Genomic DNA, 15,282 nt, shown 5'->3' with positions numbered 1-15,282 from the left:
CAGAATAGGGTTAGGGTTAGGGGTAGGGTTAGGGGTAGGGTTAGGGTATTTTCAGCCATTTTAACCCTAAAAAACTTCCTAGAAAACACACAGAGTCTGCATAAAAAAACGCATCAAAAAACGCACCAAAAAACGCACCAAAAAAAGGACCTGCGTTTTCTGCCAAGAGCTGCGGTTTTTAGTCCTGAAAAAAAGGAGGGAAATCAGGAACGTGTGAACATAGCCTTAACCCTTTCTTCAGCGCTCTTTGGTGCCCATTTTAATGCCCATTTTTGTGCTAGTTTTATTGTTTTTGTAGCCGTTTTTAAGCGTATTCACATCAGGGCACCTCACTGCATTGTCTTTTGTTATTGTGTGATGCTTATTTTTTTTTGTTAAACCTATAAAGAAACAGAAAAGAAAAAATTGCCGAAATTGCGAAGAAAACTGACGAATAATAAACCATCTTGAGCCTCGTGTCAGGTCCCATCAGTGGATATGAGGAGAGAAGCCGAGCAGCAGCCCCAGGATTCTCAATCACTGCCCTCCATAGAAAACAAACTGCTGGTGTCAAGTTTCCAATTCCTGGACTTCCCCCTGCAATATTCCCTTCCCCCAGACGGGAGGAGATGGTCGCCCTCCCATGTAGTCCCTTCACTTCTGCCACCTAGGACTGTGCCTCCTCCCGGGGCGGCTCCTCCCGCACCTTATAGCTACCTGCCCCGGCTCAGCGCCCCACACTGAGGGAGCAGCTGCGGAGGACGGGTGAGTGCTGCCCGGTGCCCAGCTGGTGACCGGAGCTCACACCTGTGAGGTCACTAGTGGTTCTGTCAGGTGGCAGCTCGGAGCCCCTGCAGCCTCCGCCTGTGGCACCGCCTGATAGCCAGGATGTCTGCTCTGTGATGGGGCCAGTACTCGGACATAATATAGTATAATATGGGGTATATCTGTATATTACAGTATGAGGCTGTATACTATGGGGTATATCTGTATATTACAGTATGAGGCTGTATAATATGGGGTATATCTGTATATTACTGTATGAGGCTGTATAGTATGGGGTATATCTGTATATTACAGTATGAGGCTGTATAATATGGGGTATATCTGTATATTACAGTATGAGGCTGTATAGTATGGGGTATATCTGTATATTACAGTATGAGGCTGTATAATATGGGGTATATCTGTATATTACAGTATGAGGCTGTATAGTATGGGGTATATCTGTATATTACAGTATGAGGCTGTATAATATGGGGTATATCTGTATATTACAGCATGAGGCTGTATAATATGGGGTATATCTGTATATTACAGTATGAGGCTGTATAATATGGGGTATATCTGTATATTACAGTATGAGGCTGTATAATATGGGGTATATCTGTATATTACAGCATGAGGCTGTATAATATGGGGTATATCTGTATATTACAGTATGAGGCTGTATAATATGGGGTATATCTGTATATTACAGCATGAGGCTGTATAGTATGGGGTATATCTGTATATTACAGTATGAGGCTGTATAATATGGAGTATATCTGTATATTACAGCATGGGCCTGTATAGTATGGGGTATATCTGTATATTACAGTATGAGGCTGTATAATATGGGGTATATCTGTATATTACAGTATGAGGCTGTATAATATGGGGTATAGCTCTGTATTACAGTATGAGGCTGTATAATATGGGTTATATCTGTGTATTACAGTATGAGGCTGTATAATATGGAGTATATCTGTATATTACTGTATGAGGCTGTATTAAATGGGGTATATCTGTATATTACAGTATGAGGCTGTATTACATGGGGTATATCTGTATATTACAGCATGGGTCTGTATAGTATGGGGTATATCTGTATATTACAGTATGAGGCTGTATTACATGGGGTATATCTTTATATTACAGTATGAGGCTGTATAGTATGGGGTATATTTGTATATTACAGCATGGGTCTGTATAGTATGCGGTATATCTGTATATTACAGTATGAGGCTGTATTACATGGGGTATATCTGTATATTACAGCATGGGTCTGTATATTATGGGGTATATCTGTATATTACAATATGAGGCTGTATAGTATGGGGTATATCTGTATATTACAGCATGGGTCTGTATACTATGGGGTATATCTGTATATTACAGCATGGGTCTATAGTATGTGGTATATCTGTATATTACAGTATGAGGCTGTATAATATGGGGTATATCTGTATATTACAGTATGAGGCTGTAGTACATGGGGTATATCTGTATATTACAGCATGGGTCTGTATAGTATGGGGTATATATGTATATTACAGTATGAGGCTGTATAGTATAAGGTATATCTGTATATTACAGTATGAGGCTGTATTACATGGGGTATATCTGTATATTACAGCATGTGGCTGTATACTATGGGGTATATCTGTATATTACAGTATGAGGCTGTATAGTATGGGGTATATCTGTATATTACAGTATGAGGCTGTATAATATGGGGTATATCTGTATATACAGTATGAGGCTGTATTACATGGGGTATATCTGTATATTACAGCATAAGTCCGTATACTATGGGGTATATCTGTATATTACAGCATGGGTCTGTATAGTATGGGGTATATCTGTATATTACAGTATGAGGCTGTATAGTATGGGGTATATCTGTATATTACAGTATGAGGCTGTATTACATGGGGTATATCTGTATATTACAGCATGAGGCTGTATACTATGGGGTATATCTGTATATTACAGTATGAGGCTGTAGAATATGGGGTATATCTGTATATACAGTATGAGGCTGTACACTATGGGGCATATCTGTATATTACTGAAGAGGCTGTATAATATGGGTTATATCTGTATATTACAGTATGAGGCTGTATAGTATGGGGTATATCTGTATATTACAGCATGGGTCTGTATAGTATGGGGTATATCTGTATATTACAGTATGAGGCTGTATTACATGGGGTATATCTGTATTACAGTATGAGGCAGTATAATATGGGGTATATCTGTATATTACAGTATGAGGCTGTATAATATGGGGTATATCTGTATACTACAGTATGGGGCTGCATTACATGGGGATATCTGTGTATTACAGTATGGGGCTGTATTACATGGGGTATATCTGTATATTACAGTATGAGGCTGTATTACATGGAATATGTGTATATTACAGTATTGGGCTGTATTACATGGGGTATATCTTTATATTACAGTATGAGGCTGTATTACATGGGGATATCTGTGTATTACAGTATGGGGCTGTATTACATGGGGTATATCTTTATATTACAGTATGAGGCTGTATTACATGGGATATATGTGTATATTACCGTATGGGGCTGTATTACATGGGATATATGTGTATTGCAGTATGAGGCTGTATTATGTGGAGTATATCTGTATATTACAGCATGAGACTGTATTATATTGGGTATACCTGTCTATTACAGCATGAGGCAGGATAATACTGGATATACCTGGCTATTACAGCATGAGGCAGTGCTGTGTGCATGCTACACGGGTGAGATGTTGGGTTTGGTGTGAATTGAGCACATGTGAGTTTCTTCATTATAAACTGGGGTTACTGTAAGTGGAGCCATCACCAGTCACAGCTTATATTTTTAGTATTAGGTAACCCTTCGCCATTTAACCCTTCGCTATGAGTAATTCCTTTTCTTTGAGCTAAATTTAAATGTCACCTGATGAGTTTCAATGAAGAAAGAATTGAAAAGGCAAAATAATGACAAGGCGTGTGCAAGTAATCAGCCGAGTACAGAAGCCCAAATTGTGTGAGTAACATACTCATACCACGGTGATCTAACGAATACAGGAAAGTACCATACTCATACAATGGGGACCTACCTAATACATGGGAGTACAATACTCATACAATGGGGATCTGCCGACTACAGGAGAGTACCATACTCATACAATGGGGATCTGCCGATTACAGGAGAGTACCATACTCATGCAATGGGGATCTACCGAATACAGAAGAGTACCATACTCATACAGTGGGGATCTACCGAATGCAGGAGAGTGCCGAGTACTGTACTCATGCAATGGTGATCTACCGAATACAGAAGAGTACCATACTCATACAATGGGGATCAGCCAAATACAGGAGAGTACCATACTCATACAATGGGGATCAGCCGAATACAGGAGAGTACCATACTCATACAATGGGGATCAGCCGAATACAGGAGAGTACCATACCCATACAATAGGGATCAGATGAATACAGGAGAGTACCATACTCATACAATGGGGATCAGCCGAATACAGGAGAGTACCATACTCATACAATGGGGATCAGCCAAATACAGGAGAGAACCATACCCATACAATAGGGATCAGATGAATACAGGAGAGTACCATGCTCATACAATGGGGATCAGCCAAATACAGGAGAGTACCATATTCATACAATGGGGATCAGCCAAATACAGGAGAGAACCATACCCATACAATAGGGATCAGATGAATACAGGAGAGTACCATACTCATACAATGGGGATCAGCCGAATACAGGAGAGTACCATACCCATACAATAGGGATCAGATGAATACAGGAGAGTACCATACTCATACAATGGGGATCAGCCGAATACAGGAGAGTACCATACTCATACAATGGGGATCAGCCAAATACAGGAGAGAACCATACTCATACAATAGGGATCAGCTGAATACAGGAGAGTACCATACTCATACAATGGGGATCAGCCGAATACAGGAGAGTACCATACTCATACAATGGGGATCAGCCGAATACAGGAGAGTACCATACCCATACAATAGGGATCAGATGAATACAGGAGAGTACCATACTCATACAATGGGGATCAGCCGAATACAGGAGAGTACCATACTCATACAATGGGGATCAGCCAAATACAGGAGAGAACCATACCCATACAATAGGGATCAGATGAATACAGGAGAGTACCATACTCATACAATGGGGATCATCCGAATACAGGAGAGTACCATACTCGTACAATGGGGATCATCCGAATACAGGAGAGTACCATACTCGTACAATGGGGACCATCCGAATACAGGAGAGTACCATACTCATACAATGGGGATCAGCCGAATACAGGAGAGTACCATACTCATACAATGGGGATCAGCCAAATACAGGAGAGAACCATACCCATACAATAGGGATCAGATGAATACAGGAGAGTACCATACTCATACAATGGGGATCAGCCGAATACAGGAGAGTACCATACTCATACAATGGGGATCAGCCAAATACAGGAGAGAACCATACCCATACAATAGGGATCAGATGAATACAGGAGAGTACCATACTCGTACAATGGGGATCATCCGAATACAGGAGAGTACCATACTCGTACAATGGGGACCATCCGAATACAGGAGAGAACCATACTCATACAATGGGGATCAGCCGAATACAGGAGAGTACCATACTCATACAATGGGGATCAGCCGAATACAGGAGAGTACCATGCTCGCACAATGGGGATCATCCGAATACAGGAGAGAACCATACTCATACAATGGGGATCAGCCGAATACAGGAGAGTACCATGCTCGCACAATGGGGATCATCCGAATACAGGAGAGTACCATACTCGTACAATGGGGATCATCCGAATACAGGAGAGAACCATGCTCGCACAATGGGGATCATCCGAATACAGGAGAGAACCATACTCATACAATGGGGATCAGCTGAATACAGGAGAGTACCATACTCATACAATAGGGATCAGCCGACAGCAGGCCCTGATGAGCTCCGGCACTTAGTAGCAGAGAGAATGGGCAGCAGACCCTGTACGGGAGCTGGGGCGATGGCTGCAAGATGTGACCTGATAATGTAAGGCTGCCATCACACTAGCAGTATTTGGTCAGTATTTTACATCAGTATTTGTAAGCCAAAACCAGGAGTGGGTGATAAATACAGAAGTGGTGCATATGTTTCTATTATACTTTTCCTCTAATTGTTCCTCTCCTGGTTTTGGCTTACAAATACTGATATAAAATACTGACCAAATACAGATAGTGTGACGGCAGCCTAAGACATCTTGCCTTCTCCATGGTCAGAGCGACTTCTTACCCTGGTGTGAGTGATATATTGTCTGTGTCCACTGAAATCTGGGATGTTGCTGACAAAACCCCCATAGTGGTACCAATTATAGACCACGACCATTTTCTAAGCAGCAGTATAGATTCGGGCTCCACAGAAAGGGCTTGTTCGCACACAGTATTCTTGCTGCATATTTTTCAGAGTGGTAGCAGGAAAAACACTGCTTGCTCAGATGTGTCTTTTCATGCATTTTTGCAGCATTTTATTTCCATTCATTTAAATGGTTGAAACACCGATGAAAGAACTGACATGCTGCAGATTTCAGAAAGCTCAAGGAAGAAAATGCATCATGTGAATGAGATTTTGAAATCTCCTTTACTTTGCCGCTACTGTAAAATACAGAGTTTTTCCTGCACAAAAAACTCTGCAGAAACTAAGAACGCTTCAAAAAAACACCCGGTGTGAACACACCCTGATGATACCAGATGTGTCTATCGCTAGTGCAATCCCGACAGGCTGGCATGTGTCTTCAGGCTATGGCGGGCAGGATTACCCTGCGGTGGCACATGGGGACTTATCGTTTGCTCCTGGAAATTAGTAACTATGGGCGACACCCTCATTTTTTCTTCTCCTTTAAATGAGGGTTAATATGTGTCCCCTCCATAAGGAATTTCTGGATTTCTTTCATCAGAATAATCCGATTCATCAGAAGGAAGTTGTGCTTACAGCGGAGTATTCCCTAAAGAAACACAATGCTAATAGAAGCCAGGTTCACTGACGTAACCATGACCCCTGGAAAGGCCAGGAATTGGGAGCAGCGATTCTGTGGACTTTTCTTCCAAGGATTTGTATGTGAGAAATGATCGTCACGTCCTTCCATGTGCAGGATTACATATCTGGTAAATCTGGATTCTCACTTCCAGCAAACGTTTCTGAATCCACAAGTTGAAGAGGTGATTCTAACCTCATGGGTATTTTTGTTTTTCTTCCTAGATAAAGCGGAGCAGTCCTTATGTATAATGCTTACTTACAGTTAGGTCCAGAAATATCCAGTGACCAAATCATTGTGATTTCAGCTCTGCAGGCCACTATTTTAGATTTAGACTGAAACAACGGAGATGCAATTGAAGTTTAAACTTTCAGGTTCAGTTAAAGGGAACCTGTCATCCCGGTTTTTCAGTACGAGATAAAAATACTGTTAAATAGGGCCTGAGCTCTGCGTTACTATAGTGTATTTTGTGTACCCTGATTCCACCCCTAAGCTGCCGAAATAACTTACCAAAGTCGCCGTTTTCGCCTGTCAATCAGGCTGGTCAGGTCAGATGGGCGTGGCGACATCGCTGTATCTTCCCCCAGATCTTGCATATATTTCCGTTGGTGGCGTAGTGGTTTGCGCATGCCCATCTTCTGAATCCACTGGGCAGGAGAAGAAAAAACGTGCGATCGGCGCTATTTCCCTGGTGATCTGTGGGGGCGGCCATCTTCCTGAGGCCGTGCGTGCGCATATGGAGTCCTCTGCTGCCCGGGGCTTAAGGAAAATGGCTGCGGGATGCCGCGCGTGCGCAGATGGAGATCGCGGCGGCCATTTTCCTGAAGTTGAGATGCGAACTCGGCTTCAGGAAAATGGCCGCCGCGATCTCCATGTGCGCACGCGCGGCATACCGTGGCCATTTTCCTGAAGCCCCGGGCAGCAGTGGAGTCCATATGCGCACGCGCGGCCTCAGGAAGATGGCTGCCCCCACAGATCACCAGGGAAATAGCGCCGATCGCACGTTTTTTCTTCTCCTGCCCAGTGGATACAGAAGATGGGCATGCGCAAACCACTACGCCACCAACGGAAATATATGCAAGATCTGGGGGAAGATACAGCGATGTCGCCACGCCCATCTGACCTGACCAGCCTGATTGACAGGCGAAAACGGCGACTTTGGTAAGTTATTTCGGCAGCATAGGTGGGGAATCAGGGTACAAAATACACTATAGTAACGCACAGCTCAGGCCCTATTTAACAGTATTTTTATCTCGTACTGAAAAATCGGGGTGACGGGTTCCCTTTAAGGTTGTTGGGTCCACTCTGAGTGACTGCAGACTTCTGAATCCCCCCAGCATAAGCGCCGTATGCTGCGAGCATTCGCAGATTTCTCACCTGGGAATGGCGGCGATGTGTGTGATATACATATTCCCTGCCTGAACCCCACTAGTGGGCACGGCCTCGCTCCATCCTAAACGCTGCTATTCCTGATCATGGGCATGTACCCTAAAATGCCAAAACTTTTGCTGGTTTCAAATATTTCTGGACCTAAGTGTATATAGCGCCATCATATTCCACAGCGCTTCACAGATATTAGCATTGCTGTCCCCATTGGGGCTCACAATCTGAATTCCCTATCAGAACATCTTTGCGGTGTGGAAGGAAATTTTAGTACCTGGAGGAAACCCAGGCAAACATGAGACCGTCTGCAAATTGAAGATGTTGTCCTTGAAGGGATTTCAACCCAAGACCCCAGTGCTGCAAAGTAACAGTGCTAACCACTGAGCACCGTGCTGCCCAATCATTGCCACCACACACCTAAAAATACAAAGCATAGCACGGTTTCATTTCTCCTTCTCAATGTGGGTTAGGTGCGGAGCCACGCTTCCTCTTCCTACACAGATAATGAGCAAAGCTGTTTTCGCACGCTGGATTTGTGTTGCTCAGAGGCTCGGTTCACATAGCGTTTTCTATTACGTTCAGTAGATCCGTTAGAAAGCGATATTATACAAAATGTTATTAATGTGTGGGATTCATTTACATCACATGGCCTTCTGAACCTTTTAGTATATGACCCCTGCTATTTGGAAAAAAAAATGATCTACCGTACATTGCCATCATCTGTTTCCAGTTTTTGAACAGGAAATGTGCGGCTGTTAGGACAAACTAAGAATGAAAGTTCTGCAATAGCTGAAAAGCCACAGGTCTGGGCCCACTGTTCTTCACAATAAGGCCTCCTGCACATGGTAGCATGCCCTCGAGCCTGTAGGGTGGCAGTCATACCGCCGTTTGGCATCATAAGATTCCAGAGAAGTGTGACGTGAGCAGGGTTCTGTTCTTTGCATGAAGTAGTTGCATTTCCTTTCTATCTGATTATAACAGTATTTCATCAGACATAAAAAGCTATCATGGCTTTGATCTGAGTATTCGAGCTGCGGTGGACAAATTGCTATAGACCATCATCCCAGTAAGTTAGAGTTCTGTCACAGGTGCCGAATAATAATAATAATAATAATAATTTTATTTATATAGCGCCAACATATTCCGCAGCGCTTTACAAATTATAGAGGGGACTTGTACAGACAATAGACATTACAGCATAACAGAAATACAGTTCAAAACAGATACCAGGAGGAGTGAGGGTCCTGCTCGCAAGCTTACAAACTATGGGGAAAAGGGGAGACACGAGAGGTGGATGGTAACAATTGCTATCGAAGGTATTGAACAATGTGAGCCAAACTTCATGCGTTCCACCACAGATTTTTGATTTGTGTTTTTTTGCCACATTCCTTGTATTGGTGAAACAAGCAAAACACATATTTCCCCAGTCGCACTCATGTGGGTAGAAAGAAGCTTGGTTTTGCCACCTGGTAATTGTCTGTCAATACAATAGAAGTGTTATTTGGCAGTTTTGGACCCCTCAGAGGTGGTCCTCTCTGGTCCTGTATCTATGTAGGTTGTTCTTGTATATGTGATCCCTCAATCCAGTTATTAGCCCCATCAGTCAGGTGCTATTCATTTCGGCATGAGCCTTGAGGCTTGTGGCTGGCTGCAGATGTTCATGTGTTATTGGACATGACACCATTGCTACATCACCTGCTGAGTCCACCAAAGCGGTGACTCTCATATTATAGGGATTGAGTGAGGAAGAGGAGTAGAACTCTATAGTTCCACCTGTGGCGATAGAGAATTCTAGTCCTCTTCCACTCTGAAGAGGCAGTTTGCATATTTAATTTCCCAGAGGAGCACTGCATGGCGAATAAACCTCTTTACAGTGGCATGCCACTCTCCACGAGGAGAAACGTTACCCCTTAGACCAGGAGTCCCCAACCTTTCTTACCTTGAGAGCCACATTCTGCTATGAAAGTTGGTCGAGAGCCAAATTGTAGTACAGTAGCGTCAGTGTACAGGTAACACACTGAGTCACCAGTCCAACATCTTTGCTTTTCATCTTCATCCAGCACAGACAACCGTTACTTCTTCCAGCCAAGGCTTGTCTCTACAGGAAATAACACAGTTATCTAGAGCAGGGGTCCCCAACTCCAGTCCTCAAGGCCCACCAACAGGTCATGTTTTCAGGATTTCCTTAGCATTGCACAGGTGATGCAATTATTACCTGGGCAAGGCTGAGGAAATCCTGAAAACATGACCTGTTAGTGGGCCTTGAGGACTGGAGTTGGGGACCCCTGATCTAGAGCTCCGCTTGCAGAACACATTACTTTTTTTTTGCCCCAATTTCTAAACTACACCAGATGAAGAGAAAAGGGCCACAGTGTTGCTCTGCACAATAACAGGACCGTCTCCCCCATTTAAAACACTAACCTCAAAAAATAAAATAAATACCTCACTGCAGTAATAATATCCCCATCCTGGCCCTTGTGTGTCTCATTCCTTGCTCCAGCCATATGTTCTCCCATCCAGCCTCCATGTGATATCCCATCCTGCCCCACCTATCCCATCTGTCCCATGATCCTGCCCTATCTGTCTCTATTATATCCATCCTGCCCCATGATCCTGCACCATGTGTCTCCATCCTGCCCCATCTCTCTCCATCCTGCCCCATGATCCTGCCCCATCTCTCTCCATCCTGCCCCATCTGTCTTCATCGTATCCATCCTGCCCCATGATTCTGCACCATCTGTCTCCATCCTGTTCCATGATGATGCCCCATCTGTCTCCATCCTGACCCATGACCCTGCCCCATCTGTCTTCATCCTGCACCGTGTCCATTCTGCCCGTTTCTCCCATCCTGCCCCCATCCTGCCCCCTGTCTCCATCCTGCCCCCTTATCGCCATTCTGTCCCCTTATCGCCATTCTGCCCCTTGTCTCCATCCTGCCCCATCAGTCTCCATCCTGCCCCATGATCCTGCCCCATCTGTCTCCATCCTGCCCCATGATCCTGCCCCATCTGTCTCCATCCTGCCCCATCTGGCTTCATTGTATCCATCCTGCCCCATGATCCTGCCCCATCAGTCTCCATCCTGCCCCATGATCCTGCCCCATCAGTCTCCATCCTGCCCCATGATCCTGCACAGTGTCTCCAAACCTGCCCCGTGTCCATTCTGCCCCATCTCCATTCTGCCCCTTGTCTCCATCCTGCTGCCTTGTCTCCATCCTGCCCCTTGTCTCCATCCTGGCCCCTTGTCTCCATCCTGGCCCCTTGTCTCCCATCCTGCACCCATATCTCTATTCTGCCCCAGGCAGGATGGAGACACATGGATGGAGACACATGGTCCATGTGTCTCCATCCTGCCAGTGAAACATATTGCTTTAAAAACAAAAATAAAAAAACAAAAAACAACTTTCTTTATACCTTGCCATGCTCCTGCGGCGATGATGATCCCTCCAGACGTCTCAAGCGCGTACTTGCCGGAGAATGAAAATAACGTCATACGCCGGTCAAGTGCGCGCTGATGTCAGCTGCCAGCCTCCGATTGGCTGGCGGCTTTAACTATTGCCGTGCAGGCCTGGGCCCACACTGCTATAGAGTAACTGAACCTGTGTCTCGGACGCAGGTTCAGTTACTGCACGGAGCAGAAGCCTGACGATTTGTGAAGTCTCGCGAGACTTTGTGCGGCTTCAATAGAGCACAGTGACTACTGCACAGGAGTGACTGCAGTCAGTGATTGACACAGGAGGGGTGGCATATTACAATCGGCGGGGCGGGTATTACAGGCGGTGGGGACTTAACACAGTCTTATTTCCGGAGACCGTCAGCGAGCCACATGTGGCTCGCGAGCTACAGGTTGGGGACCCCTGCCTTAGACCAAGGGTTTCAAACTGCATTCCTCGAGGGTTACAAACAGGTCATGTTTTCAGGATTTCCTTGTACTGCACAGGTGATAATTTAATCATCTACACAAATAATGAGTTGGTGATTAAATTATCACCTGTGCAGTACAAGGAAATCCTGAAAACATGACCTGTTTGTAGCCCTCGAGGAATGCAGTTTGACACCCCTGCCTTAGACCATAGCTGAGTAATGCATTTTAATTCCATACCGTTTCCTGCATCTACACCAGACAACGCCTTGGTGATAATAATTATTATACCCCAGATTCTGACCAGCCTGGATTGTGTAGCATCGGACATTTGCACGACCCCATAGAATAACATTGGTCTGGCTGTGATCCCATGTTTTGTCGTATCGCAATCGGACCGTAATGCGTTCATCTACACAGGCCCTAACACATAGAAAAATGCGGTGCAAGGCATTGTAGACAGGTTGTTGGGGTTTTGTTTGTCTTTTTATGAACACAGATTAAGATTTGATTTCTGCTCCACCTGTTTGGAAAATCAGACCAAGTGTTTCGAAATCTTTAAAAAAACTCAGAGCAGATGCCATTAGAGGAATGTAGGAAAACCATGTGTTTTGGGAAATGCTACTATTGGAATTTTGTGCATTTGCACAATTGTACATATAAATATTGTCAGTGTCACAGCGGTCGTTGTAGAGAACATGGTTGCATCATCTACAGTCCCTTGTGGGCACCTGTACACAACACTTGTATAATGTATGGAAGTCTCAGTGGATCACTTTTAAGTCTATAAGGCCACGTTCACACTCATGTATTTGGTCAGTATTTTACCTCAGTTTTTATAAGTCAAAACCAGTAGTGGGTGATAAATACAGAAGTGGTGCATATGTTTCTATGATATTTTTCCTCTGATTGTTCCACTCCTGGTTTTGGCTTACAAATACTGATGTAAAATACTGACAATACTGATGTGTGAACATGGCCTTAGCCATATAACAGAAATTCTCAATTCAATAGTGATCTTTTAATTTTTGTATTTTGTATTTTAATACCGCACCATAACTAGTAAGGTCTTACAGCCATAGAAAATTCAAGTCCCGCGGTTTCCCGTCCCCCCTGGTGACATCCTTTGGTTCACAGCATTTGTAGTCTTAAGGTACCGTTACACTAAACGACTTACCAACGATCACGACCAGCGATACGACCTGGCCGTGATCGTTGGTACGTCATTGTGTGGTCGCTGGGGAGCTGTCACACAGACCGCTCTCTCCAGCGACCAACGATCTGGGGAACGACTTCGGCATCGTTGAAACTGTCTTCAACGACGCCGAAGTCCCCGGGTAACCAGGGTAAACATCGGGTTACTAAGTGCAGGGCCGCTCTTAGTAACCCGATATTTATCCTGGTTACCATTGTAAAAGTAAAAAAAATACCAAAAAAAAACCACTACATACTCACATTCCGATGTTTGTCACGTCCCCTGCCATCAGCTTCCCGCATTGACTGTGTCAGCGCCGGCCGTAAAGCAGAGCACAGCGGTGACGTCACCGCTGTGCTCTGCTTTATGACCGGCGCTGACAGTCAGTGCAGGGAAGCTGACGGCGAGGGACGTGACAGACATCGGAATGTAAGTATGTAGTGTTTTTTTTTTTTACTTTTACAATGGTAACCAGGGTAAATATCGGGTTACTAAGTGCGGCCCTGCGCTTAGTTACCCGATGTTTACCCTGGTTACAAGTGAACACATCGCTGGATCGGCGTCACACACGCTGATCCAGCGATGACAGCGGATGATCAGCGACCAAAAAAAGGTCCTGATCATTCCCCAGTGGCCAACGATCTCCCAGCAGGGGCCTGATCGTTGGTCGCTGTCACACATAACGAGATCGTTAGCGGAATCGTTGCTACGTCACAAAAAGCGTGACGTTGCAACGATATCGTTAACGAAATCATTATGTGTGAAGGTACCTTTAGAAAATAGCTGGTTTCTCATTACCATAGGGGCTCTGTGAGGCAAACTTGCTTGAAAATGGAAGGCTGAGACAAAGTAACATGTGAACAATGTCTATGACCTTTCTAATTATAGGGAAAGGTGTATTTTTCCCATAACATTGATAACTGTAACAATGTGGCTTCTCTTGGTTTTTTTAACCCCTTAATGACAGCCAATACGTCTTTTAACTGACCTGAGATATAAGAGACTAGCCTCCCCATACAGGTGACAATCCAGCAGCTGTCGGCTGTACACTATAGCTGACAACTTGCTGCACCAGCCACAATCAGTGTTGTCACCGTCCATATCTGTTTAACCCCTTAGATGCTGCTGCCAATAGTGACTATATCATATACCGTAAATGGTTAAGGCTATATTCACACTTAGCGGTTTTCACCGCGGAACCGCCGCGATTTTGATGCTGCGGGTCCGCAGCAGTTTCCATAGCGTTTACAGTAACATGTAAACCCTATGGAAACCGCAAACCGCTGTGCACATGCTGCGGGAAAAACCGCGCGGGAACGCAGCGGTTTACAACCCGCAGCATGTCACTTCTTTGTGCAGAATCGCTGCGATTCTGCACCCATAGGAATACATTGAACCGCTTACTTCCCGCATGGGGCTGTGCCCACGTTGCGGGAAGTAAGCGGATAATGTGCGGGTGGTACCCGGGGTGGAGGAGAGGAGACTCTCCTCCAGGCCCTGGGAACCATATTTGGGGTTAAAAAATAAAAAATCTGGTTATACTCACCCTCTGATGTCCGGAGCTCCTGGGCGCTGCACGCGGCCGTCCGGTCAGAGTTGCTGTGCGACCAGGACCTGCGGTGACGTCGCGGTCACATGACCGTGACGTCACGAAGGGTCCTTCTCCCACAGCATCTTTGGAACCGGACCGCCGGGTGCAGCGCCCAGGAGATCCGGACATCAGAGGGTGAGTATAACCAATTTTTATTATTTTTAACATTACTATTGATGCTGCATATTGCTGCATATGCAGCATCAATAGTATAGGCGCAAACCCGCAGCGGAAAACGCGGAACAAACCGCGATAAATCTGCAGGGAGAACCGCAGTTGTTTTGCCCTGCAGATTTATCAAATCCGCTGCGGGAGAACCCGCAGGGACCCGACGCAAGGTGTGAACATAGCCTTAGAGTATGACAACTGTAGTAACCTGTTCAGAAGTTAGAGGCATTTAGGTGGTAAAAATACACTTT

General features: G+C 44.9%; 1 protein-coding gene across 2 annotated transcripts in view; it reads left to right on the top strand.

Moving 5' to 3' along the window:
* Nucleotides 1-580: 580 nt before the first annotated feature.
* LOC138638360 (phospholipid scramblase 2-like) overlaps nt 581-15,282 on the top strand; it is a 91,153-nt gene continuing 76,451 nt past the window's right edge. Inside the window, exon 1 of one of the 2 annotated variants that reach the window (XM_069727593.1) lies at nt 581-744. The gene's annotated coding sequence lies outside the window, so the exon portion shown is untranslated. Of the gene's footprint in view, nt 745-6,755; nt 7,018-15,282 lie in introns of those variants that run through there. The other variant, XM_069727594.1, reaches the window with a different exon arrangement.

Source organism: Ranitomeya imitator, chromosome 5 (genome assembly GCF_032444005.1).
Source record: "Ranitomeya imitator isolate aRanImi1 chromosome 5, aRanImi1.pri, whole genome shotgun sequence".
In the NCBI taxonomy this organism is placed as follows: Eukaryota; Metazoa; Chordata; class Amphibia; order Anura; family Dendrobatidae; genus Ranitomeya; species Ranitomeya imitator.
This window is presented reverse-complemented; position numbering and strand designations above follow the sequence as displayed.